The 20,532-nt window shown below is 42.3% G+C and overlaps 2 protein-coding genes across 5 annotated transcripts in view; one reads left to right on the forward strand and one right to left on the reverse strand.

Moving 5' to 3' along the window:
• The window catches only part of Dse (dermatan sulfate epimerase), a 71,240-nt gene extending 51,301 nt beyond the window's left edge, over positions 1 to 19,939 (reverse strand). The window contains exon 1 of one of the 2 annotated variants that reach the window (XM_032888349.1): positions 19,383 to 19,939. The gene's annotated coding sequence lies outside the window, so the exon portion shown is untranslated. Of the gene's footprint in view, positions 1 to 4,813; positions 5,132 to 19,382 lie in introns of those variants that run through there. The other variant, XM_032888351.1, reaches the window with a different exon arrangement.
• The window catches only part of P4ha1 (prolyl 4-hydroxylase subunit alpha 1), a 1,160,453-nt gene that overhangs the window by 170,117 nt on the left and 969,804 nt on the right, over positions 1 to 20,532 (forward strand). The window lies entirely within an intron of this gene.

Genomic DNA, 20,532 nt, shown 5'->3' on the forward strand with positions numbered 1-20,532 from the left:
GGGTGCTCTTAACCTCCGAGCCATCTCTCCAGTCCCCCGAAGGATGGAATCTTAACTCACAATTTTGGGAAATGAGATATTACCTAATGTCTTATTAAGCTTCACATACGTATTTAAGTAAATGAATATGCTGATTTTTCTAGACCCTATCTAGCAGATTGGGTAATGTTTATGGCTTCAAAGGAAATGACATGAAATAAAATGATAAGTGCCCTCCGGGCAATAAAAGAATTAAACAGAACAAAAACAGCAAGAAGGGTCTAGGGTTTGGGCCACTTTGCAAAGTCAAAATCTCTATCTTTAATGCACTTGGAAGGAGGTGACACTGCTGCCATCCCTCACAGGCACCTTCCTGATCATCATAGATGGTTTTTAAAACTATAATGAGCAATATGTATATTCCTTCACAGCACACTCTGTCCAGAGCAGATGTTCTGCTGTGGTTTGCCCAAACAAATGAGCAGGTCCAAGAACTGGTTCATAACTGGCATCCCACCCTGGTCTGTCTATTTCTACAGGAGGCAGAAGTTAGCCAGATCATTGGCAAAGGGCTTGTCTGGTATAGCCTTCTCCCTAGAAACTGTCCATCTATTTCAGTTCCCTCCCTGGATGCTTCTTTTTTTTTTAAGATTTATTTATTTATTATATATGAGTACACTATAGCTATCTTCAGACACACCAGAAGAGGACATCGGATCCCATTACAGATGGTTGTGAGCCACCATGTGGTTGCTGGGATTTGAACTCAGGACCTCTGGAAGAACAGTCAGTGCTCTTAACCACTGAGCCATCTCTCCAGCCCTTGATGCTTCTTGAATAAGCATCTAGGCCAACGATGAAGGGCCACATGGAGAACCCTGACACATGTCAAGCAGGAAGCCCTTTCTCCTGCCTTCCATTTTGGGTATGACCCTTGAAGAAACCTCTTTCCACACGCCTGAGGGAAACCCTGCTGTCATCTACTGTGTACTCTTGCATATTCTTTTTGCTTATTTTAATTAAAGGAATGCATGCACCTTTAGAGATCACATTACTTTTTTTTAACTTCAGTTTTAGTAAATGAATGATTAAAATAATTTCTGAAAAACAAATCCTCAACATCAAATAAAACCTTAAGTGTCTGGCAAACTTTTGTAGTGGAATAATCTACCCTTACTCTTGACTATGTCGAATCCTAAGAAAACATGGTTTGGGCACTATGTAACCATCCCTGCAATTATACTCCCCAGTGTGTGAAGCCCACGCAATCAGAGAGAAAAACTTCAAACCTTCAAGTTCTTGATCAAACTGAAAGCTCCTTTCACTTCACTATTTCCTTATCTAAGGGTAAAATAAAATATACCTTACCTCAAAAGCCATTCTCACAAAAATCCACAATATGAAATGACAACATGTAGAATTGTCACGTTGCTGAAGGACTAATTACAGCCCTGTGCCCACACAGCAAAACCACACAGAAGGTAATAATGGTGTGTGACATCGTTTTAAGAGCAGCCTTTTACAATCAAAAAGCATTCCTATCCCTGCCTCCTGATTGGTTCTCATGGAGGTACCACATGGTTTCATAATACAACTTGAAGTTCACATCTCTCTATCAACTTTCTTATGTGACACAAGGAATTCTTCTAAATTATGTTTACAGATTTCTTCAAATGTAAATTGGAAAGTTCCTGTACCCATTTTACTGGCCCAGAGACCAAACGAGTAGGTGATTATATAGCCATGAAGCTGTAAGATTTAGTTGTTGAAGGCAGGTTGGTACATGTGACTGTAACGATAAGAACCATTAAAATCCAATTGTGGGATCTGAGAAGATAACTCAGTGAGTGTTTTCTTTTGTTTTTTTTTTTTCCTTTACACATGAAGTCAGTTTGAATCTGCAGTACCCCTGATGCTATGCTTCTGTAGCCCCAGCACTTACACGATGGACACTAGAAGATTCAAACCAAAAAGGGTGAGCTCCTGCAAGCAAGCAAACAAAGGAATGAGTGGATAAATAAGATGGAGAGGGAGAAAGAAATACCCCCAAAGGAAACTCTAACTTCTTCATATGCTCACACAGATGAGCACACTCATAATCGTGTTCTCCCACACATACATACATACATAGCTATTAATTAATACTTACTAATTAAATAAAATTAAAGACTCAGCCTTTGAAAGAGTGGTTACCATTTAAAATGTGGAAAGCTAGCAAAATCTGTGTCATCTTGAAATGGCAAAGAGATCAAGGCTAGGGGTTGGGGATTTAGCTCAGTGGTAGAGGGCTTGCCTAGGAAGCACAAGGCCCTGGGTTCGGTTCCCAGCTCCGAAAAAAAGAACCAAAAAAAAAAAAAAAAAAAGAGAGATCAAGGCTGGGAGAGGAGAATACGGCCAGTCACCACACTGCTAAGACACTGAATTTCAAAAAAAAAAAAAAAAAAAAAAAATGAAAGTGAACTTGCAAGCACTATACAATTTTAAGACAAGTCAAGAGACACCAGAGTAAATTCTAGCTTATTTAGTATCTAACATGATCTTACAGCTGGTATATTTTACAATTTCAACTGAAGATCCAAAATTATTTTTATAATTTTAATTATTATATTACATGCAGAGTAAATCAAAAATGTTATAATAAAGCATATGCTTACATCTTTAAAAAGTAACAATTGAGGGATATTATACATTTCAACACAATTTCCCAGAACTGAGATATCAAGTCCCTTTTCATGATAGGAACAGAAATCAGTTTGTTCTGCTAAATACCAAGAAGCTACTAAATTCAGAACTATATGTTGGGCATTGAGCACACCGGTGAACAAGAAAACTCTTCCTGTTGTGAGAGCTATCTTATCTCTTGCCTAGATTTCAAATAACCATCGAAAAGAACTCCTGGGTGTGTTTACAAGGTGTTTCAAACGAGGATGAACTCGTTCTGCATGCCCATAGCGTCCTCCACGGATCCTACACTGAGTGAAAAGAGGGGAGAAGAAAGAGAGCCAAGCACCACTACCCACCCATCTCTCTCTGCTCCCCAGACATGGTCACAGTGTGATGAGCTGGCTCATTCCCAGCATGGAAGCCAGAGCTGTTCTCTGGCCGTGTCTTTCCACTCATGACATACTGACTTCCTTCAGATCACGAGCCAAAATAAATCCTTTTTTCCTTACATATCTTTATCGGGCTCTTTGTCACAGCAATTAGAAAACTAATTAATATGCCCTACCCCAAAGAACTACAGAACAAAAAGCAAGGAAATGAGCATTTCTGGGGGATTGTTATCTGCGTTGCTGTCCGGCAGTCAGGACAAATTAGGCATTCTCCCTTATCCCAAAGCAACTTGCTTAACTCATTATTCCCAGCCACAGAAGAAAAATTGCAATCTATTTTTTCAAAGTTCTCTAAATGGAAACCAAAGATTCTGTAGAAGGGCTCCAAGGGTGAGCCAGTTCTGTATGTGTTGGTCCATTATAATCTCGTGACACTGCAGACTGAAAACAAAGAGCAGAAAAGACAATCGTGACGCCAGAGGTTAACTTTTAATCTTACAGTTTCAAATGCCAGTTTAATTAAGCCTGGAAAAATGCTTACAAAAATAATGGTAAAAACCTTCTCCCTCCCACAGGTTCATGAGACAGAAGAGGGCAAACGTGGTTTGTTTCAGAAAAACCATCTAGACCTACTCCATTTAAAATGCACTAATAATGCTATCTTGACTCCTAAACTGGTTGGCAAATTAAATGAACCAATATCTATAAAAATGCCTATTATATGGTAGTGTTTTAACATAAGCAAACTCTAAGCTATCTCAGAACACAAGAGTGGCTAAGGGGTCCAGATTGGCTTCTGGGTTTAAATCCTAACATCACCACACCCTTTGCTATGTTCCTGTTTAAAATAACAACATCTTACGAGATTTCCGTATAGCTTTAATTGGCTGATATGTTTGAAGAACTAAAAGGATGTGGGCATGATGGTGGGACAAACCTTTAATCCCAGCACTTGGGATAAAGAGGGAGGCAGATCGATCCAGTGAGTTAGAGGCCACCCTGGTCCAAAAAAGGGAGTTCCAGGATAGCCAGGAATATACAGAGAAACACAGTCTCAGAGAACAAAATAAAACAAAACAACCAAAAAAGGATGTACAGGGTTCAGAAAGTGCTCAGTAACTCTGGGCAGCAACCATTATGTTCTGTAGGAGAACATCACAGTCAGCTGAACTGGAGGAAGTGTACCATGACCGCAGGAGGAAGTGAGCACTCAAGAAACTCCGAGAACTTTACTCCCAAAATAGGTACAGTGCAGTGTTCATTAAAAATCATCAATTTCTTCAAGGACCTAAAAACTAAATATTTTGACAAACATAAAATACTCAATTGGAAGACAGTTCTTCCTGTTCAGCTGCATGTTGACAACATTGGGGCTACATATTCTACTGATTAAATATGTTAAAGGAAAAAAAGGTTTTCAAATGCTACTTCACCAATCACAGCTTATAGAAAAAGATTCATGAAATGTATGTGACATTTCTACACAGAACAAGAACCCAAATGGGGAAACAGCAGTCCCAGTCACAAACAGAGGCAGGAAATCTCTGAGGCAGCCTGGTCTACATAATGAGCTCTAGGCCAGCAAGGGCTGTAGACAGAGAACCTGTCTCAGAGAGAGAGAGAGAGAGAGAGAGAGAGAGAGAGAGAGAGAGAGAGAGAGAGAGAGAGAGAGAGACTACAGATGTGACATTTAATGAAAATACATTTTCCACTTCCTGTCAATGAGAACATATATTAAGTAAAACTAAGTTTATCTTCCATTCAAAACAAAACTCACCTACCTCACTTTCTCAGTCTGGTTCTCTGAAAGCACCCTCAATTAATTCCTTTCTTGGGCCTTCTACATCAAGTTTTACATTCAACTTTGTTCTGCTTTGTCAAAACTCCTGATGCAAACTCTGTTCTAGGACTAATCATCAACTTCTAGACTAGATTTCCATCTCCTGACTTCTTCCCCAAATCCAGCCAATGCCACACATATTTTACATAGTTCTCTCTTCTTCTAGAACAAAATTTCCAAAATTCTATGGATGAGTCATAACCTCATCTGTGATAGATTTTTCTGGGAAATGTGAAACAAATCTAACATTTCTTACATAAACTCTGGTTCACTCACTTACGAATTTTGCTACATATGTCTTGAAATGATGTAAAATTGGGGTATGTAAGTCTGTATCTCTTCTGGGATCTGCCAATTTATCCTCTAACCCCACCCCACCTCCCAAAAAAGGGCCTATCAGACTGTTCAGGAAAGGGTTAAAACCTCAGACCCTAACTCTCAAACCTTATACAACCTGGAATGAAACCAGGAGGCTGACTGGTGAGTAGCCCATGGGAGCCAGCTCTGTGATCCTGGATTACTCTCCCCAGATAAGGTTTGTTTTTGTGTAAGTTTAGTGGTCAAATGATACTAGTTTGATCAGATGTCTGTGCTACAAGGGTAGGTGGGGTAAGGATGAAGTCTGAGTAGCTGAGTTCAGCATACAGATGTTGCTGGCACAGCTGACTTAACTCTAGTTAAAGAATCCAGCCTTCTCGGGCCAGCAACACTGCACGCTGTTGGAAGAAACAACCCAGAAGCTTGTTCCTGGCTTTTGGGGGAATTTGCTTTGTGTTCCTTTTCCCTTCTGCTCAATTACCTCTGCCAATATATTAAACAAAACTATGGTTATAATAAATTCCGCTGTCCATCTAATGAGTCACCAAATTGAATGGTGCTATAGGAACCTCCAAATTCACATCATGTTCTTTTTTGATCCCTTTGGTAGAATTATTTATTATTTTAGTAATTATGAGTAGCTTTGTAATGTGTGATATTGTATGTGTGGTGTGACAATACTTTTGTCACTAGGAAGTCTTTAAAGTTTATTACTAGTTTATTTATTGGGGGAGCAGCACATACTACAGTGTGAATGTGGAAGCCAGAGGATGGCCTGAGGGAGTCGATTTTCTCCTTCAACACATGGGTCCCTGATGCACCTTTATCCTCTAAGCCATCTCAAGCAAGCCTCCATTTCTTTTTCAGCCTTCAAATAGTCATCAATAATAAATTTGCCTCTTCTGCTGCCTTTCTGTATTCTTGAGCATTTTTACATGTCTTTGATCTTCATTTTCAGTTTTGTCCCCCAGATTTCAGTTCTTTGAATCTCAAAAATCCCTGGGCTCTTTGCAAACACCCTCCTGTGAATCATAGTCAAACTTCAAATACCACAGCCTAGATTTGTGAACAATGGTCCACATCCACCCAATTAACCCAAAGACACAGAACTGACTTCTCAGGCAGGCCCAACCTCATCCACCCCCAGCTACTATCCCAACCAATGCTGCTGGGATTCAGGCCAGAGTCCCTTTCTCTCAGTTTATACCTTCCTTTTTTGTAACTAAACTGTGAGCAAATTCTTTCTTCAAGTCCACCCAGTTCTACCACTGCTTAATAACTGAGCCCATGCCATGCTTTACCTGCAATAGCTTTAAAAAGCCGCTTAGGCTCAATTCTTCCCTCTCACTTTAGCCTTAGAGTGATACTGGTCAATCGCAATGCAGAATAAACACTGCACTATTTGAAAACCTCCCAGGGCATCTTCACGGGTTATTAGAGTATCATGGTGGCAGTAGGGGAAAAACATTAGAGTCAGTAAGTGTTGAGGTTTAAATCTCGGCTCGTGACCGTACAAAGCACACCAAGCCAACATGGTTCCGCGTGGAGAGGTTTAATGAGAGAAGAGTCGAAGTGGGGGAGAAGTAGAGGAGGCCATGGGCACATGGAGGAAAGGGGGGGTGGGAGAGAAGGGACAAAAAGGAAGAGGGAAAAAGAGCAGAGAAGAGAAGAGCAAGAGAGTGAGGAGGGGGCAAGCAGCTCTTTATATAGTGTCAGGCACAGCTGGCGGCTGCCAGGCAACTGTGGGGCGGAGCATACCTGGCTGTTGCCAGGTAGCTGTGGGGGTGGAGCTTAGACAGAATACCAACAGTAAGAAGGCCAGCATGGCTAGCATTGGGATACAGAGTGCTTAACATTTAGGAAAAGCAACAATTTGCTATGTCAAGATGTAAGCTGTTAAATACTCAGAGGTAGCTATTCATATAACTCCACAGCTATTTAAATAGAACTCAAAGAAGCAATAAAAACCTTTGACTATCAAAACAAACCATCTTTGTGTAAATCATTCCACAATGTTGGCATCTCTAGGGCTGCTCAAGGTGATCACCAGAGTTTCCTAGAGCTACAGTCATACACAGTATCTTCCCAATCATCCCACTTAGTCCACCCCAGGCTGCCTGTGGCTGGCTGGTGTTACCCTTGTCCTTCTAGAACATCAATAACGACCCTGGTGTGACTACCATCACAGTTCACTTCTGTAATGCGTCTTGTCTCCCAACATTCTTCACAGGGTTTTCATGAGTCTTCTCGGGTCTTTCTAAAAAACCACTAAGACACCTGGTCCATTACATAGGTTTAATGCAATCCACTGCCTTTCAATGGGCTCTTGGTTGAATAATGTCGGCATAATCCGTCTTATTTATTTCATTCTATTGTGAAATTTAAAGTCAGTCCATTTAACCCTATTTCCTGTGATAATTACCACAATTTAATGGTTTGGTGTAGAGGCACTATTAGCATTACTAGTTTTAAAGTTTAATTTCAAGAATTTCATCTAGAGAATTCATACTCTATACCATTTCCATTACTTTGTCCTCAGTTTGTGCTAAGAAAGTTATGGTGATATTTATAGCCATGTTTCTATCAGGAAACACGTTCTGAGGCCACAAAGGAATATAGAAGAAGGGATGGATGACCTGGATATCCAGAACAAATGAAGTGCTCCCACAGACATTCCTAAGTCAGTTACCTGTCTATAAGGCAGTGATTGACAGGTTCATGCCACAGGGCTGAGATGTGTGGTAATGAGCAAGGCTCCCAGTAGGGACTTCACAAAAAGTTATGACTAGAAGAAGGGAATAGAAGAGAAGATCAAAGGGGGAGAAAGAGGAGAAGAGAAGAGAGGAAGAGGAGGAGATATAGTCTACCTCCGAGCTGGAAACAGACAAATGTTGAATATTTGTGTCTGTGGGTGTGTACATTAGGAATGTTAACCTCAGGGTCTGTAACCTCATCTTGGTGAGTCAAGTGTCCTTTGCGATGTCATTAGCATCCTATTCTAACAATGCTAGCAACATCTTTGTTCTACTCTGTAACTTCTGCTACCCAAACTTCAACGATCTCCTCACCTTTTACTCATAGCTGGCTTCTCCTAGTTGCTTCTTGTGATCAAATCTGATGAAATTCTCTGTGCCTGTGTGGAAGAGGACTCCCATTTTCAAGCTCTTCTCATGTCTTGGCTCAAATGACCACAGACATCCTTTCAAGTTGAAGTTCTATGATGTAACTGACTGTTTCACTGACACCTACTCTCTGTCCTGCTCTCTTGCCAAAGACAAATGTCACATTCTCCCAATCCACAAGTAGGCTGGAACCAGCTACTCAATCCAGGGGGACACTTTGGCTTTCTAAGTGACACTGTGAGTGTCCCTTGCACTTTCATCATTCAAAATTGCCATTTGTCTACATATTCTCTTTGATCTTCATCACAAGTAACTTTATTGTTTGAGGGATATTTCCAGCTTCTTCAATTACTTAGAGAACCCTATCCTTAACCGTAGGCTGGGAGGCAGCAGCTTCTCTTACTGCACAGCTGTGAACCCATCTACTCATTTGCCTACTAACTCCTTAGTAAACCCTTACTGCTGAGATTGCATATTTAGCCTCTTTCCGAAAGCATTCAGTTCTCCATTTGACAGAGATAACCACCTCACATTGTCCTCTGTGGATCCCAAAAGAACATGAGGTAAATCTCACCTACTCAGGGACAGGCTGGTGGGAGTCAAGGGTTTAATCATCTCTCTCCTGCAGTGTTGAGCACAAGCCTTTCCAAGTATATGTGGCAGAGCTAAGAAAATGGCTCAAAGGTCTCGCTGCACAAGTTTGAGGACCTGAGTTTGTGTCACATAAACAGCCAGGCATGTAGCGAGCATCTACATTGCTGGTGTTCCTATGGCAAGATGGGAGTTAGAGACAGAAGAATCCCAAGCATCTGAAGTAGCAAACAGCAACGAAGAGACATGGCTTCAAACAAAGGATAAGGAAAGGACCCACATGTGAAGCTGTACTCCAGCCTCCATACACACACTATGGAGCATACATGTATGTGTACACACACACACACACACACACACACACACACACACAGGACACAGTGAAAAGCATTGTGAAGGAAGGGGCAAAGAGAACATGGCATACAAGGAGATAATAAGTAGTAACTCAGCCATTCCACTTCCGCTCCCTCCTGTTCCTGTCCCTTTGCTCTTTGGCCTCTGCATTTGCAGTGCTGTCCAGTCCCTTTATTGCACAAAGCCCTTGTGAGCCCACTTCCTCATCCTTTCCCAGCTGCTATCTGTCTTGCCTGTCATCTTCTCAAGTCCCTTCCTTCCTGTGGCCCTGTAGTCCATTCAGAGTTTAGCAGATCTCATTAAGTTTCCAGGGTCATTATCTGCCAAGCATATTTTAAATTCTTCAAGGCCAAAGTCCACATCATATCTGTTTTGCATGCTTCCTCTGTTCCTGCCACCCAGACATCTTTTCAAACACAAAAATGCCTGGTAAACACTTGTCAGGCACTAAGAACTTCCAATGTTCCTATCATGCAGGCCTAGTTCCTAGTGTTTAATTCTCCAAGTTCAAAAGTACACTGGACAAAGTTAGACATCAAAATGTTCTTTCCTAAATAACACAGATCCACTGCTTCTAAAACTTGCAGTCACTGAACCAACACTGAGTGACTTCACCAACTAGGGGGGAAAAGAATCGTAGGTGCACAAGGAAGAATCTATGTAACAGCCTCCTTCCATCGCTGCTGGCCCAGCTGCACTACATGGCTTTTCATTCCAGGGCAATTCAGTAACTTAAATATTCACTGCCAGACACACTTTCCTCAACAAAGAGAAGAGGCCTAATAACCTCAAACTTCAAAGATGAAATTTCACATGTTGAGGTGAAATTTTACTTTTATATCTCCCACTCAGCTACTTTTCACTAAAGTCTATAGAATAATTCTATGAAGATCACAATAAATCCACAAACTTTCATGAATTTAAACGTAACGCATGGATCAGATTGTGGCCCCAATAATAATTTCCTTGGGTGGGAAAGGCAGATCTTGAAATTTCAAACGAGAGTATAAGAATAACTGGGCAGTTAAATAAAATCAGCGGGTCAGTCCTTAGTGGTTCTGTAGTCTCTTGGGAACAGGCTGTACATTGTGGAAGACATAAAGTAAACAGATAAAGATAAAAAGAAACAAAAGGAGAGAGACCAAAAGAAGGCACCATGAACTAAGGTAACAAGGTCGCCTTCGGTGACTCCAAACCAATTTTCCTTGAAAAGGAGGAACTGTGGCAAGCACAGGCCCTAAGCAGAAGTACTACGGCAACTGTCCAAGACACTGACCGTCTTTAGCCCATGGCATCCCCCAAACTGGTTCATCTGAGCTCACTGCATATTTCCCATTTCTTATAGAAAAAAAATGCACAAAAATCAGCACTTTCCACATAATTACATCTTAACTAAAGTAACACCTGGAAGCCATAGAATCGACATTTTTGAAATTATCTTTTTAAACAACATGAAACAAAGTTCCCAAGGTCTCTAAACACTAGTATTATTGGGATTTTTTTATTGTTTTTAACCATCAGCATTCCTATAAGAACCTTTCTATGGGGGCTGAAGAGATGGCTCAGTGGTTAAGAGCACTAGCTGCCTTACCAGAGGCCCTGGTATCAGTTCCCAGAACCACATGGCAGCTCACAACCATCTGTAACTCCAGTTCTGGGGAATCTAGCACCTTCTTCTGGCTATAACAGAGCCTTCCTATGTGACGTTTCCAGAGGCTCTTTCTGGCATTCGCAACCTTCCTATTGTGACCACAAGAATGGTGAAAGCATGTTCGTAAGACAACTGAGATTCCTTCCCTCACTACTGCCAATCCGAGTCTACCATGATTCAGATAAACCTGGCGTGGTGGCATGGGCCTATAAACCTGGCACTTGAGAGATAGGGTAAAGGGTCAGAAATTCAAAGCCATTCCCTACTGCACAGCAAGTTCCAAGCCATCTTGTGCTACATGAGATACTACCTATTAAAACTCAATAACCATCAAAGACAAAACAAACCAAAAATCCCCACATAGAAATGGAAAAGTATGCATGAAAGTTCAATGGAACAGTGGAACTTGATGCTAAGACTTTTAAAGACAACTGAGGGTGGGGTGGGGGAAGAAAACAAGAAATGTGGTAAGAGAGCTGGGTATAATATGATAAAAAAAAATGGATGTTAGACAATGTGAATGTGGCAATAACTATGTGTCTACCAAGTCAATGGTTGTTAATAAAATGTTACTTTAAGTCTTTTAAATGTGAAGAAAAAAAATGGCCTCCTTGAAGAAGAAAATAAAGCATATAGTGTCTGCCTGAATGAAGGTTCTAGAAACTATATAATCAGGATTACTTTAACTGGCCAATTACTACTAGATCTAGTAAAATTGCTAAGAAAAATCTGTTGCAGCAACTTTCAGTTTTCAGATGAACAGAAAACCATACCCCATATTTTTTCAGGATGTAAACCTTCCCAAAGAATTCAAAGCCCTACAGAAATTATCCTAAGGGATAAAAATATCAGGAGAGCCTTGCTGTGGTCAGCAGAAATCACTTTAGATAGCCTCATATTTGTTTCCCCTTCTCTTTCCTAGGGGAAGATGAAAAAATAGCTGTTCAGTTTTCCTACTTTTTCCTCTCTGCCTGGTCATCCCATCCCTTGAGAGAAGCAGAACCACACCAAGTAGTTACAAAAGTCATCTGGCCCCAGCTGGGTTGTCCCTGGGGCTGGAGAAAGGAGCCCAATTTACAATTCCTGGAATGATGTCACTAACCTGCTAAAAGAAAGAGTCTTCCATGAATTTGTGGAATTCTAGAAATCTACTGCTGGACAGATACATTCAAACAATTAAAAACACCAGAGCTTCAAAAACAGTTTTCAGTCAGCACTGTGAGAAAGGCCAGCACCTACACGGGCTCCTGGTTTCACTCCAGTTCTGTGTATTGGGCTGAACCTTGGCACAGAATATTTTTGACCTCCATCAGTGACTTACGTTCTTGGGCTACTTGTCACTGGCAATCTCTGGATATAAGTAGCTTTAGAAATGCAGTATCCCTCTTCACACACCACTCTAGAAGAGAACTCTGTGAACGACTTCTACTCAGTTATTCCACAGAGAGGCAACCTATATTGTATTAGAAACATGATCTGAAAATTGTTGGGTTTTCCACAAGATTTATACAACTAGCAGTAACACAGGAGCAAACACCCTGGTCTTCTAGCAGCCCCTGGACAGCAACAGGACCATGGCCTGCTACTTAATCAGGGAAATATTATAGCCATGCAAAGAGTGAGCATATTTCCTTCACAAATTACTTGAAGGTTTATAAAATGCTAGTTCAACTTTCCTGAGAGATTCTTCCATATGTGCTGTATGTCTACTACATGCCTACTACGTAGTAACTTTTGCTACTATTGTTCTTGCACATAAAGACAAAAATGTAAGCACCTGATTTGATCAACAAATACAACTTTACAACCCTCTGGCATGTGTGTATGACCTGAAAATATCTCAGGCAGAAAGATTCAAATGATAGCTGTTTAAATTGACCAGGGCTTATTCAATTTTTTTGTTTGGTTGGTTTTTCAAGATGGTTTCTCTATGTAGCCTTGGCTGTCTAGGGAGATGTTCTGTAGACCAGACTGAACTCAAAGAGGGATCAACCTGCCTCTACCTTCCATGTGCTGGGATTAAAGTCCTGTGCCACCTCTACCTGGCTCGACGTTTTTTTTTTTTTAAAGTCTTTTATATTTAGTCTTGATTCTTGAGAGTGGTCATGCTATGTAGTCCTGGATGACTCTGTGCTTCCTATACACCCAGGCCTGGGACTCAAAACAATCATCCTGCATCAGCATCTGCAGCATGCCACGCGTTTCCAATTTTTGCTAAAAGTAGTTTTGTCAGTTAAGTAAAATACTGAGTATTTTAATATATTTAGTATATTCCACAATGACCGAGGACAATCACTATTAATTCTACAAATAAGCTCTAAAGGGTTTTGTTTGGCATGCAGACGTAGACATTCAGGGACAAACTTTCTGATTCTGTCTGGGACAAAGTCGATAGATGCTAATTGCCCACAGATGATATATCATATGTGTAATTAAAGCTAACGAGGGGCTAGAGAGACAGCTCAGTCAGTAAAATGTCCAATAAACATTAGGATCTAAGTTCAGATTTCCCAGCACCCATGTAACAGCTAGTAGCACATATTTTGGTCACATTTTAGTAGCAGGATTTTTCACTCACCTAATATTAACTTGACTATCAAATATTCTCAATTATAAAATGTTTCTCATCAGAATGTATAAATATTACTGACCATAGAAATTCTGCTCTTTTAAAAACAGTTTAACATTCCTACTAAGATCATGTTTCTAGATGATTCCAAGTAAACTGAAACACACAGAAGGAAACCCCAGGATAATCTTAACACACATTAAAATTCAGTGTTATTCTTGAGTTAAGAACTTTATAAATGACTCCATTTAAGAAATAAACAGATGGCCTCACCATCTTTTCTTCTCTTTCCAAACTAAAACTTCTCTGACCCTAACATGCTCTGAGAATCAGTTCCCTCTGGCAGGTTTATACGTCTGTGGGCATCTGAAAAAGAATCCAGAAGTTCAGCCCTCAAAAGGCTGCAGCCTGTTTTTATAGTGCAGTTTAGCAACACTATTGAGATTGCCCGAGGCAGTTTAAAGCCCAAAGCTAGTTCACAAGAACTCAGCAAGCAGCCTGGGGCTCTGCAGGCATCAGAAGAGGCCTTGCAATGAGACCCTTGCCAAGCAGAGATGGGGTGAGAGGGTGGAGGAGGAGGGCTTGAGGACGAAAGGGAATCTGTAAATAGTTGCAGAAGCCCGAGAAGCATAATTACAAAATATAATAAAACAGATCTACAGAAAAATGAAATGTGAGCCCTTAGCAATTTGAGTGTGGAGTTACAAGAGGACACAGTAGCATTATGTGTGCAATTTATGTCTGTCTCATTCAATTTAGGGTATATCACAGACTACCTGTAAATTGGTTGTGTTCCTTACCTTCAGTATTTCCACTCTACTAAAATAAAGACAAAACCTGAACCTACCTCACTTTCCATCTCCACTAGGCTAAAGTGTTAAATAGGATGCTTTGAACAAAATGAAAGAGTACTATGTTGCCACGCTAATTAAGGTCCAACCTATCTACCATTGCCCAGATAGCCTTCTAGGCTTGTTGCAAAATGGCAGACTATCTTTACCAGTATAGCTTTTCCTTTTCTGACCTTGTTTGGGGAGCTCAAATCTATCTGCAGAAAGTCATGTAGCCTTAGTTAGATTATGGGTTCAACTTCCTTTCTCTGGGTAAGAACCCATCCAGGTAGCACCTAAGATTCCTGAAAAGCTTCCCCATGCTACTGAGGCATCTTGGTACTTTAAGCCTTTAGCCAATGAATGACCTTTGCCCCTCTTGGTTGTCCCCCTCTCCCTCATGCCCCCCATCCCGAAAACTATATAAGAATTGAATCACCCCAAGTAAAGTTGATCTGTCTCCCCACAGCTGGTCTGCCTGACTAAATGCTTATGGATTTATAGATGATGTTTTAGTAAAAGTAAGGACCCGCTTGTATCACACTGCCCAATACTTTCTGGTTTGCTTCTATTTCTGAAATATTTCACCACCAACTAATCAAATCTCCCTTTTGAAACACCAAAGAACATCAACAAACAGCCTTTGGCTACATTTATTTATCATACACATAGAAATAAATATCTTCTTCCAAAACCAAGTCTAATATTTAGAAGAGAACTTCCATTTAAAATGGGGCAGTAGAGAAGGATTCTGGAAACATCCATGTCTAACTCTTGCTACCAGCAAACCACTGCATGCAGTGTCTCAGGCACCTGGGATTCTGCCCTCTACTTCCCGCTCTGTTACTCATTCATCATATGGATTTTATGGGAAGATAATTTCCCTTGTGAGTATACTGGGTTTAGACATCAGCTTCATTCCCATGTCCCCCCCAGACTGCAGGTATACAGATTGGGGTTGTCCAGTTCAAACATCTGCTAGTAGTTTAGTGACCTCCAGAGAGTTTTAGTCTGCAAATCACTATAGGAAAAGATAATGTAAATCCAATATGAGAAAAGCTCGAGGCACTAAATATAGTAATAGGAATGACCCTGTCCTATGTCAGACATTCTTTCAATAGTGTTTGTTGGTCATAGAAACGCCTCAGGTGACTTTCCCTCTTTTAGGATGGCAAACCTTCAGCCCCTCTCCACTTGTTTGAATCATAATGTTGAGAATTATGTTTCTCTCATGCAACACAGAGGAACCAAGGCAAGAAGAAATAAAGAGCAAAATATCCCAAGTAATATAAATTTCACAAATAATATAAATGAAAAAAAAATCTTTGTTTCATCCCAGAATGCATTTGTCTAAAAGCTGTCTCAGAGACTGAAATAATTTTCTATACTAAGACAGTACTAAGGTTCTGTGACGGATGGTCCCTAGGTCCCTCCAGGACAGCACTGCAACCTCTTGCCCCAAGACACACCACTTACCTCATCAAAATGCTCTCCATACCAGCTGATTTGTGAACTACTGCTAAGTACTAAAGCAGATACATGCACAGGAACTGCTCACTAAGACGAGGCTGATTTAATTGGGTGAACCCATATATCTCTTATCATGTGTTTTCTTTCTGAGGCTTCAAGTTCAGAGGGAGAAATGTGAAATCCGTATCCAGCCAGCAGTAGGACCAGGAAGTGAACTTAAAAACCCCACCATGCAAAGATTTCCTGCTGCCAACATCCCTCCTTATCAAGGAACTTAAAAAAAAAAAAAAACTCTTTTGCTGGATGATTTCACTGCCTCTTTTTAGTCTGGATGTTAAAATGTACTCTGTAGGCCAGTGCTTCTGTGCAGTTATTGAAATTGAAACTGATATCATATTCTAATCAATGACTAAAGGACTCCTTCGACACTCAAGTCCTCCACGTTACTTACTGCTTAGTCATGTATTTCTCTTTCTATAACAAAGACACTCCAAGAAAGTCGGGGCTATTTCTCATGTACCCTCCCTATTCTATTAACCCACACTCATGTTTTTGGTTAAGCTGACAAGGAGGGTCACTAAAGTAAGTCACATATTAAATCCAACCTTTTCTCCCTTTTTAATAGAACAGAATTTACTATGCTAAAAAAAGGGACCACATCTGTACAGGGTCCTTAAAGGAAAACAGCGATGTGTGAACAAATTCTAGGGTGATCCTGTTTTACTTTTCCTCTGCACGTTACATTTTGTAGTTCTCTTTAGTAGTATAGTCTAAAATCTTCTACAAAATTTTCATCTCATACATGGTAGAGATTGGCTTGGTAGTCAAGAACTGGTACTGCTCTTGTATGGGTCCAGAGTTCAGTTCCCAGCACCCACATTAGGAAGCTCACAACAGACTGTAGCTACCAGGCTGGAAGATCTAACATCCTCTTCTGAGCTCTGCAGGCACCTGTCTGTAGTCCTGTACTCCCAGATAGACACATAATTTTAAAATGATACTAATGAATCTTTTTTAAAACGTCACTGATACTATCATTTATTTTAAAATGTAAAAACTGAAAAGAGAGCTATTAAAAGTGAAATTTCTCTCCACATCAAACCAGATACACTCAAACTAATAGAAGAAAAAGTGGGGAAGCATCTCAAACACATGGGCACTGGAGAAATTTTCCTGAACAAAACACCAATGGCTTATGCTCTAAGATCAAGAATCGACAAATGGGATCTCATAAAACTGCAAAGCTTCTGTAAGGCAAAGGACACTGCTGTTAGGACAACACAGCAACCAACAGATTGGGAAAGGATCTTAACCAATCCTACAACAGATAGAGGGCTTATATCCAAAATATACAAAGAACTCAAGAAGTTAGACCGCAGGGAGACAAATAACCCTATTAAAAAATGGGGTTCAGAGCTAAACAAACAATTCACAGCTGAGGAATGCTGAATGGCTGAGAAATACCTAAAGAAATGTTCAACATCTTTAGTCATAAGGGAAATGCAAATCAAAACAACCCTGAGATTTCACCTCACACAAGTGAGAATGGCTAAGATCAAAAACTCAGGTGACAGCAAATGCTGGCAAGGATGTGGAGAAAGAGGAACACTCCTCCATTGTTGGTGGGATTGCAGACTGGTACAACCATTCTGGAAATCAGTCTGGAGGTTCCTCAGAAAATTGGACATTGAACTACCTGAGGACCCAGCTATACCTCTCTTGGGCAAATACCCAAAAGATGCTCCAACAAATAACAAAGACATATGCTCCACTATGTTCATAGCAGCCTTATTTATAATAGCCAGAAGGGGAAAGAACCCAGATGCCCTTCAACAGAGGAATGCATACAGAAAATATGGTACATCTACACAATGGAATACTACTCCGCTATCAAGAACAATGACTTCATGAAATTCATAGGCATAGGAGTAAGGTAACCCAATCACAGAAAAACACAAATGGTATGCACTCATTGATAAGTGAATATTAGCCCAAATGTTTGAACTACCCTAGATGCACAGAACACATGAAACTCAAGAAGGATGACCAAAATGTGAATGCTTCACTCCTTCTTTAAAAGGGGAACAAGAATACCCTTGGCAGGGAATAGGGAAGCAAAGTTTAGAAAAGAGGCAGAAGGAACACCCATTCAGAGCCTGCTGCATATGTGTCCCATACATATACAGCCACCCAATTAGATAAGATGGATGAAGCAAAGAAGTGCGGGCCGACAGGAACCGGATGTAGATCTCCTGAGAGACACAGCCAGAATACAGCAAATACATAGGCGAATGCCAGCAGCAAACCACTGAACTGAGAACTGGACCCCAAGTTGAAGGAATCAGAGAAAGGACTGAAAGAGCTTGAAGGGGCTCAGACCCCATATGAACAACAATGCCAAGCAACCAGAGCTTCCAGGGACTAAGCCACTATCCAAAGACTATACATGGACTGACCCTGGGCTCCAACCTCATAGGTAGCAATGAATAGTCAGTAAGAGCACCAGTGGAAGGGGAAGCCCTTGGTCCTGCTGAGACTGAATCCCCAGTGAACGTAATTGTTGGGGGGGGGCGGTAATGGGGGAGGATGGGGAGGGAACACCCATATAGAAGGGGAGGGGAGGGGTTAGGGGATGTTGGCCTGAAACCAGGAAAGGAATAACAATCGAAATGTAAATAAGAAATACTCAAGTTAATAAAGATAAAATTTAAAAAAAAAAAAGTGACATTTCTGTAACGTGAAAGAATATGAAAATATTTCTAGGAGATTCTTCTTTCCTTAAGGTATCGTTGATCAAGCAGCAATAAACACCAAATGTTTTTCAAGAATCTACTAGAAAATCTCTAGCAACCAACGTGTCAGTTCCTGACCTAAAGAATTCCAGGTGAAAGAGGCTGGTCTCTTGCATTGGAAGCAAGGGATTAGGTTTCAATAAGAATGCCAGCTCGGCTAAGCGGAGGCTGTTGCCTCAAAGGAGAGATGAGAAAGTTCTCAGTTCACAAAGTTAGCTCAGATCCAGCCCGGACAGATTCTGGGCCCATGTGGCATCGCTTACAGCGCTCCTCAGCTCGAGTCAAGCCCGCCTCCTGGGCCCCCCGATCAGCCCAGGCGGCCTCGGGTTGAGGTTACCCAATCACCCTGGGGTGTTGGAGTTTTGGAGCGCTGGAATCCTGCGGCTGGGGGTGACTCAGAAGCAGCTTTCTGCACTTTTGCGGTCCGGAGATCGCACAGGCACAACCAGCAAGGGCACACACGACCAACACCATCCCTAGATAATTTGTACAGCGCAAAGGAAGGAAAAGCGTGGGTGTGCTATCTGCAAACCTGTGGGACTCGGGAGCCCCGGGAGCCCGTCCAGTCCGGGCCATTCGTTCCTAAACTCCGTGCTGCAGTTTGGGGGACTCTGGGCTGGGCACCCAGATAGGAGATCACCGAGCCAGCAGGGCTGGCCCGGGATGCTCAGTCCGCCGGGAAATCGACGCGCAGCGAGGGACGTGGCTCTAGTTGGCCCGTAGGGACCGGTCCGGTGAAGACCCATCGAGCCTCGGGAGGAAAAATTCCTCTAGCGAGACCCAGAGCAACGCCCAATCCAGCCCATCACTCACCGCTCCGTCTTCCCGGGCGTCCTCTCTCTGCGTCCCCGTGGGGCGCAGGAGCTCCGGACCCCTGGAGTCCGTCCCTTAGCGCGCGCGCCGAGCCATCCGAGCTCAGGGCGCCGCGCCCGGGGTGCGCCGCTGCAGTCTCTGGCGGCCCTGAGGACGGGGCGGAGACCTTCAGTGGAGGGAGGGCGGGCCGCGGCAGGGCTCGGCCCCGGGCGGAGGAAGCCGCAACGTCAGCAGAGCCTGGGAGGCGAGGATGGGGAGGGGGAGAGCAGGACCCCCGCCAGGCCTGATCAGGACCTCCGCTGGAGCTTTCCTCAGCTGCCCCAGACCCTGGCTACGCGAGGGGTTCCGCCTTCCCGTCGCTTCGGCCGGGACCCCACGGGACCCCACGCAGCCTGCCCTTCCCCGCCGCTTTAGTTCCTACAGCTCTGATTTCTCCTGACATGAGCTTCAGGTTCCACTCTGAAATCGCACCCAAAGGAAAGATAACTTCTAGAGGCCCGAGGAGGAGGAGCCGATTCGTTTGTAAAGCTCTGGAAGAGGAAAGCTGAGAATTTAAAGAATCCCACTACCGACGCTAGTGCCCAATCCCCTCTCCAGGCTCCAAAATAGTTACACCCCGACCGCCTCCCCCCCCCCCTTTCCTGAATTCAGTTTTACTCTCAAAGAGGAAGGGAGAAAATCCACCTAATCCGAAGCAGTTGTCGCCTAGAGTGGAGCAGCAAAATACAGGGAATCCTACCGCCACAAACCTTTGTAAACTGAACTGATTTTAATCAGCAAAGATAAAGGATCGTTAGGATTTTGCAGCTCACAAGGAAACTTTCTCTCCCTCCCTCCTCTTTTCCTCCTCCTCCCTCCTCCTCCTCCTCCTCCTCCTCCCCCTCCTCCTCTTCTTCCTCTCTCCTCCTCCTCCTCCCCTCCTCCTCTTCTTCCTCTCTCTCTCTCTCTCTCTCCTCCTCTCTCTCTCTCTCCCTCTCTCTCCCCCCCTGTGTGTGTGTGTGTGTGTGTGTGTGTGTGTGTGTGTGTGTAATGCACCCAACTTGTGTTTATTCTTTCAATGAAAAGTAGCCATCCAGTACAAACTCATCGGTTAAGAGCTACTAAGTGCTCTTCCAGAGGTCCTGAGTTCAATTCCCGGCAACCACACGGT

The sequence above is a fragment of the Rattus rattus genome, chromosome 18 (genome assembly GCF_011064425.1).
Source record: "Rattus rattus isolate New Zealand chromosome 18, Rrattus_CSIRO_v1, whole genome shotgun sequence".
Classification (NCBI taxonomy): domain Eukaryota; kingdom Metazoa; phylum Chordata; class Mammalia; order Rodentia; family Muridae; genus Rattus; species Rattus rattus.